Raw genomic sequence first — 8,238 nt, forward strand, 5'->3', positions numbered from 1 at the left:
AGATTTAGGTGACAGCTTGAAACTTAATATTTAGGTGACAGCTTGAAACTAAAGATTTAGGTGACAGCTTGAAACTAAAGATTTAGGTGACTGTTTGAAACTTAAGATTTAGGTGACTGTTTGAAACTTAAGATTTAGGTGACTGTTTGAAACTTAGGATTTAGGTGACTGCTTGAAACTAAAGATTTAGGTGACTGTTTGAAACTTAAGATTTAGGTGACTGCTTGAAACTAAAGATTTAGGTGACTGTTTGAAACTAAAGATTTAGGTGACTGTTTGAAACTAAAGATTTAGGTGACAGTTTGAAACTAAAGGTTTAGGTGACTGTTTGAAACTTAAGATTTAGGTGACAGTTTGAAACTTAAGATTTAGGTGACAGCTTGAAACTTAATATTTAGGTGACAGCTTGAAACTAAAGATTTAGGTGACAGCTTGAAACTAAAGATTTAGGTGACAGCTTGAAACTTAAGATTTAGGTGACAGCTTGAAACTAAAGATTTAGGTGACAGCTTGAAACTAAAGATTTAGGTGACAGTTTGAAACTAAAGATTTAGGTGACAGCTTGAAACTAAAGATTTAGGTGACAGCTTGAAACTAAAGATTTAGGTGACTGTTTGAAACTAACGATTTAGGTGACAGCTTGAAACAAAAGATTTAGGTGACAGCTTGAAACTAAAGATTTAGGTGACTGTTTGAAACTTAAGATTTAGGTGACTGTTTGAAACTAAAGATTTTGGTGACTGTTTGAAACTTGAAATTTAGGGGACTGCTTGAAACTAAAGATTTAGGTGACTGTTTGAAACTTAAGATTTAGGTGACTGCTTGAAACTAAAGATTTAGGTGACTGTTTGAAACTTAATATTTAGGTGGCAGCTTGAAACTAAAGATTTAGGTGACTGTTTGAAACTTAAGATTTAGGTGACTGTTTGAAACTTAAGATTTAGGTGACTGTTTGAAACTTAAGATTTAGGTGACTGTTTGAAACTAAAGATTTAGGTGACAGTTTGAAACTAAAGATTTAGGTGACTGTTTGAAACTAAAGTTTTAGGTGACTGATTGAAACTTAAGATTTAGGTGACTGTTTGAAACTTAAGATTTAGGTGACTGCTTGAAACTAAAGATTTAGGTGACTGTTTGAAACTTAAGATTTAGGTGACTGTTTGAAACTTAAGATTTAAGTGACTGCTTGAAACTAAAGATTTAGGTGACTGTTTGAAACTAAAGATTTAGGTGACTGTTTGAAACTAAAGATTTAGATGACTGCTTGAAACTAAAGATTTAGGTGACTGTTTGAAACTTAGGATTTAGGTGACTGCTTGAAACTTAAGATTTAGGTGACTGTTTGAAACTAAAGATTTAGGTGACAGCTTGAAACTAAAGATTTAGGTGACAGTTTGAAACTAAAGATTTAGGTGACTGTTTGAAACTAAAGATTTAGGTGACTGTTTGAAACTAAAGATATAGGTGACAGCTTGAAACTAAAGATTTAGGTGACAGTTTGAAACTAAAGATTTAGGTGACAGCTTGAAACTAAAGATTTAGGTGACAGCTTGAAACTAAAGATTTAGGTGACAGCTTGAAACTAAAGATTTAGGTGACAGTTTGAAACTAAAGATTTAGGTGACAGTTTGAAACTAAAGATTTAGGTGACAGCTTGAAACTAAAGATTTAGGTGACAGTTTGAAACTAAAGATTTAGGTGACAGCTTGAAACTAAAGATTTAGGTGACAGTTTGAAACTAAAGATTTAGGTGACAGCTTGAAACTAAAGATTTAGGTGACAGCTTGAAACTAAAGATTTAGGTGACAGCTTGAAACTAAAGATTTAGGTGACAGTTTGAAACTAAAGATTTAGGTGACAGTTTGAAACTAAAGATTTAGGTGACTGTTTGAAACTAAAGATTTAGGTGACTGTTTGAAACTAAAGATTTAGGTGACAGCTTGAAACTAAAGATTTAGGTGACTGTTTGAAACTAAAGATTTAGGTGACTGTTTGAAACTAAAGATTTAGGTGACAGCTTGAAACTAAAGATTTAGGTGACAGTTTGAAACTAAAGATTTAGGTGACTGTTTGAAACTAAAGATTTAGGTGACAGTTTGAAACTAAAGATTTAGGTGACTGTTTGAAACTAAAGATTTAGGTGACTGTTTGAAACTAAAGATTTAGGTGACAGTTTGAAACTAAAGATTTAGGTGACTGTTTGAAACTAAAGATTTAGGTGACAGCTTGAAACTAAAGATTTAGGTGACAGTTTGAAACTAAAGATTTAGGTGACAGCTTAAAACTAAAGATTTAGGTGACAGCTTGAAACTAAAGATTTAGGTGACAGCTTGAAACTAAAGATTTAGGTGACAGTTTGAAACTAAAGATTTAGGTGACAGCTTGAAACTAAAGATTTAGGTGACTGTTTGAAACTAAAGATTTAGGTGACTGTTTGAAACTAAAGATTTAGGTGACTGTTTGAAACTAAAGATTTAGGTGACTGTTTGAAACTAAAGATTTAAGTGACAGCTTGAAACTAAAGATTTAGGTGACAGCTTGAAACTAAAGATTTATGTGACAGTTTGAAACTAAAGATTTAGGTGACTGTTTGAAACTAAAGATTTAGGTGACTGTTTGAAACTAAAGATTTAGGTGACTGTTTGAAACTAAAGATTTAAGTGACAGCTTGAAACTAAAGATTTAGGTGACAGCTTGAAACTAAAGATTTAGGTGACAGCTTGAAACTAAAGATTTATGTGACAGCTTGAAACTAAAGATTTAGGTGACTGTTTGAAACTAAAGATTTAGGTGACAGCTTGAAACTTAAGATTTAGGTGACAGCTTGAAACTAAAGATTTAGGTGACTGTTTGAAATTTAACATTTAGGTGACTGTTTGAAACTTAAGATTTAGGTGACTGTTTGAAACTTAAGATTTAGGTGACTGTTTGAAACTTAAGATTTAGGTGACTGTTTGAAATTTAAGATTTAGGTGACAGCTTGAAACTAAAGATTTAGGTGACAGTTTGAAATTTAAGATTTAGGTGACTGTTTGAAACTTAAGATTTAGGTGACTGTTTGAAACTTAAGATTTAGGTGACTGTTTGAAACTTAAGATTTAGGTGACTGTTTGTATTTGCAACTATCAACAGAATTCAAAGGAAAGAGGCCAAACAAGAAATGTGTTGTTGTCATGTGATCATTACTTTGTTTAAATTCTATGCACAACTTTAAGACACGGAGGTCTAAGAACTAGTTTTTAGCGGCTCACGTAAGGGGAAAAGCCGCTATTGGGTTTGTGCAAAATGTCCGTCTGTCATACTCAGATCTCGAAAACTAGAAGAGATATGAAAAATATTATTTCATCATTAGATGCGGCTTGAAAAGTTAAGGTGCAACGGCTACTTTTGGTTTTCTAAAAGCAAACTATTTAGTTTATAAAACTAATTATGCAAGTGATTTTTTCATAAAAATACACAAATTCTAAAATAATTACGTAAATGTAAGGGAGGCAATGTTCTAGTATTTTAACAAAGAACGACGAAAACTAAAAGCAATTGAAAATCTAATTTAACCTTTAATGTTCCTTCCGAAACATCTCTATAGTTGTAAGTATCTATAATAGATTGTTCCGGATGGTTTTGTGAAAACAAATCAATGTCAACGAGTGTCTGTTTGCTCTTCTAATTTATATTATATTTAATTTCATTGCTTAAACCAGTGGTTCCCAAACTTTTTGGTCTCGTAGACCCCCTGCTTAACTTGCACAAATTTTTGCAAATTCATCAACACATCTTTTGAAAACAAATTTGTAACTGTAGTGAGTTTAAGAGTGAAAAAGTAATTAAAACTACACATTACGTTATAGAGATCTATCTTTTTTATTGATAGCATTTAAATTTAAACCAATAAAAGGTTTATCATCCGTTGCTACGGATACTATAATTCATATAGATTTAGAAATTTGTTGTTCTATGAAGTAGTCTTTCAAACAGTAAATACTAATTAATTAATTTGCCTTAAGTTGGGTTTTGCAAAGAGCAGTTTCTCGTGTATTTCTTGATCTTTCACGTGTGGCTCAAATATTGAGTCTGCAGAAAGTTTTTCATTAACAGGAGAAGGGGCAAAGGCCGAGTAACTGGCACCTAAACCAGTAAGCTTTGAGAAGGACGGGCCTTGGTTTGCTACCCACCTAGCAGAAGAAAAACTGAATTTAAAAAACTGAATTCAAAACTCTGCTGCCAAAATGGGAAAGGTTTCGTGGGTCAACCCTGAGGAAAAATAAGGAGACGCGACCATTAGGCCGTTTGTAGCACACACCGCTACACCTTGTCACACCTGTGATGCCATTGATCCCAAACTGTATATATGTCATTTGCAAAGAATTATATAAGAAGCGTTTACTTTATAACTCATGCCACCGATATGCCCTTGAACTGTATTAAAGAAATTCTTTTAATAATAACAGATGTAGGTTTGTGTAAAACGGCTGGTAAAATCATTGTTTGGCCTTTGCTATTTAACGTATTTTGTTATAAGTAAAGAGATATTGTAAGACTCTCAGAAAACATCATCTTTGTGGAAGAGAGATTTTTTTGGTTCTATTCTGAACTTTATCTTTGAGTGTTCGACTGTTTTTGAAATCTTTATCTATTTTGTCACAGCTCAGCAGCAATAAAGCTGGCTAGAAGAAGAAGAATCTATTTTGTCATGGTGGCATTGTCTCAAATAATCCTCCAGCGTAATTGGTTTCATATCGTCTTAAATAGGTATTTAGGCAACCGCTTGTTTGACAAGGAAGGAAGGAATCCAAATTTTAAATGATCAACGCTGCACAGTCAACATTGCTTTTTTAAAAACATTAATTACATGTAGACAAGATTAAGCTATTTAAATAAGTATTGAAATTGAAAGGACAATTTTTCGTTTGAATATCAGGATAAATATTTATAGGATTGACTAAGATACAAATCATATATTAGTGTATGAAATAATTACATGAATAAAATGTGAAAATAAAGTGACGACTTCCTTAAATGAAATCTATTATCGTAGACCCCCTTGGACATCTCAAAGACCCCCAATTTATTTTTTCACGTTCGTAGACCCCTTGGAAGTCTTCGTAGACCCCTAGGGGTCTATATAGACCACTTTGGGAATCACTGGCTTAAACGTTGAAAACACTTGATCAATCATATTGTTACGATCTTCTCAATCAGGCCTTCTGCAAACACTACTTAACAACACAACAGCACATCTAACTCAAGAACTTGACAATAATAGCTTCAAGTAACAAAGTGGCGTTCAAATGCTTTCTTGAACTTAACAGAACTGCCTAACTAAACGTTACTAGTCTCTCTAGCTCGTACAGCTACATTTTCGAGGACTCAAAGGTACCACAAGTCCTTACTGCTTTGCTGTCCTGGACTCAACTGTCCTTTTAAACACACTGTCGCTGGTCCGTGAAGGCTCTCGATCACATGACCACAACATGGGTCATATTTGCGTGAACTAGCAGTACTGTTTCTTGTCTATCGACAGACGTTGACCCGTTGAAAGGTGTGATTGGCCTGCGTCGTGTGTATCAGTAGGCCGCACACACATTAACCCTTTCAGTCCGCCACTAGAGTTACAACAATATGTTGTTCCGTTTTTTTTAATGTAAATATCATAAAAATGCTAAATGAAAATCTCTATACTAACTTATATTTTATTAACTATAAAGTTGTTCCTGAAATTGTTAAATAAAAAATTATGTGAAATGATTGTTTGAAACCACATCATTGACTTACATTACACTTATATTCTTTGACAATACGTTACTATAGTTTAATTATCGATATCAAATCGTTCCTTATTTTCAACTTAAAACAAATGTATGCCAAATGAATTTTTTTTTTAATATCGACAATAGGTTGTTCAGGATTTTAAAATAAGAAAGTCAGTTACTAGAAACGAATATTGAAAAACACTTTTTAGTGGCCCCCGTAAGGGGAAAAGCCGTTATTAGGTTTGTTAGACTTAGTTTACATTTAGTTTTTCTTGCTGAAACATAGAAAAAGTTTTTTTAATCGGTAAAGAATGTTTCGGATTTTGTTTTGAAAAAGATATTGACCTACATAACATTAATAATCTTACAAATCGTTGCCAAAATTGTTCCGAATTTTATTAGAAAAATATACAAATGCCAAATAACTGTTTGAAATCCCTCTTCTAATAAATAAAACAAATAATCTTCTTCTCATTTACAAAATTGGCTGTTTCGGATTTTTTGTGAAAATCATTTTAACTCTATTTATTTAAAATTACACTTCTATCTTTCTAACTTAAACGTTACAAAATCTAATTTTATCTTAATATTATGTTCCGGATTTTTAAAGAAAACAACTTCCTAACACCAAAGTATGGTATGAAACTCTCTCCACAAGGTAATGGTAGATATAATTTTTATACTAGATCATCCCAAAAATGTAATTACCGGTATTTGATTTATCTGAGATTCTCTCTCTCTCTCTCTCTCTCTTTATATATATATGTGGGAAGCGTGGTCGAGAGGCTAAGTGCGCTTGAACTTGGCTTGTCTTGGCTACCTAGAAGGGGGCTCGAGGTTCGACACCCGACTCGGGCAGAGTTGTGTTTACTGAGCGCCTAAAGGCAGCACGGAAAACCAACTCCTAAATACCCCCTCCCCCCCACTGGTCCACAAATGAGATTGGACCAAAGCGCTCTGAGCATGCTATAAGCATGAAAGTAGCGCTATATAAAAGCTATAATAATAATATATATATATATATATAAACATCCGGAACAATCTATAATAGATACTTAAAACTATTTCTATGTTTTGGAAGATTTCAGTAGCTTTTAGTCTTCTTTTGTTCGATATAAAAATGACGGACAGACGAACTGTTAAACAAAACGCACAAAAAATGCCGATTTTATCTTGATATATATATATATGTCATACTCACACATCTTGAAATGAAATACTATAAGAACTCAGTTTCCCCCAAATCCACGTACCATCGTTAGCTCTCTCTCTCTCTCTCTCTCTCTCTCGTGTTAAATAAAGACATGTTTAGTCTAACTAACTAACGTGTGACGTCTTGTATTTGTTTTTTCCTTTAACGTCATATGGAATGAATTCTTTCAATGAAATGTTCATAAGAACTCGGTGCACTAATGTTTTTTAAACCTTGCCAACGTTCTCGTATAGATAAATACATTTTTAGTCTAACTAGGCCGTGTGGCGCAGGCTAAAGGTTTTATTCTAATCTAGATTTTTTCACTAGATCTAGATATTTTTTTTACACTAAATCTAGATTTTTAACACTAGATCTATATCTAGATTTATATTCTAATTAAAATCATTCTAGATTCTAGATCTAGAATTTCTAGGTCTAATTAAGAATTTTATAAACTAGATCAAGATCAAAAATTTCAATTTCTATATCTAATTCTAGACTTTAAGTGTAGATTTTGATTTCCAAATGTCTAGATCTATATTGCAATGTTATAAAATATTAAAACTAATTTTTAAAGTTAATGTTGCATTCAGTCTATTGATAGATTATCTAGGCTTTTTTATTTTCGTAAATCTTTATCTAAATTACATCCAAATTATTCCAAATTTAGATCTTAGATCTAGGAGATATATGTATTTATATCTTAAGAGTGCTAAATCAGAAGTTTAGGTAGATCTACATCCTTATCCTAGTTCCATTTAAATGAAAATGCCTATAGCTTTTTTGGTAACTGCGCTGGTAAATCGAGCAGACGTTGTCGAAGTACAAGCTCGAAACCTGTTCTTTTATATTTTTTTTTTAATTACAAAACAATGCCAAAAGATTATCTAAAGTCACTCGTCTGACATATAGTACATATTCGGTTGTTGTCATGCCAAAATGTGTAATATATCTTTTTATCAATAATTGGCTATTAGTTTTTTTATTAAGTTAACAGCAATGGCTGGTCGTGCGCTTAGAGGACTGGCTTGATTATTTCAACGGCCCAGGTTCATAGCTGCTCGCTGCCATCCCGTCGTTCAGCGGGAGGTTTGATTTATATTTATGATTTAGGCCTATATTATCTTTAACTTAGAAGGACAATCCGAAACGTGTAAAATATTTTACAGAAAATATTTTTCCAACGCCAAATGAGTCTGTAAAGCATAATAACTTTGACAATCAAAGCAAAATCACGTCTTGAATATTCCTTGCAAATAGGTGGATCCTATAGGGATCCGACGGGGCCGCCTC

The sequence above is a fragment of the Biomphalaria glabrata genome, chromosome 9, assembly GCF_947242115.1.
Source record: "Biomphalaria glabrata chromosome 9, xgBioGlab47.1, whole genome shotgun sequence".
Classification (NCBI taxonomy): Eukaryota; Metazoa; Mollusca; class Gastropoda; family Planorbidae; genus Biomphalaria; species Biomphalaria glabrata.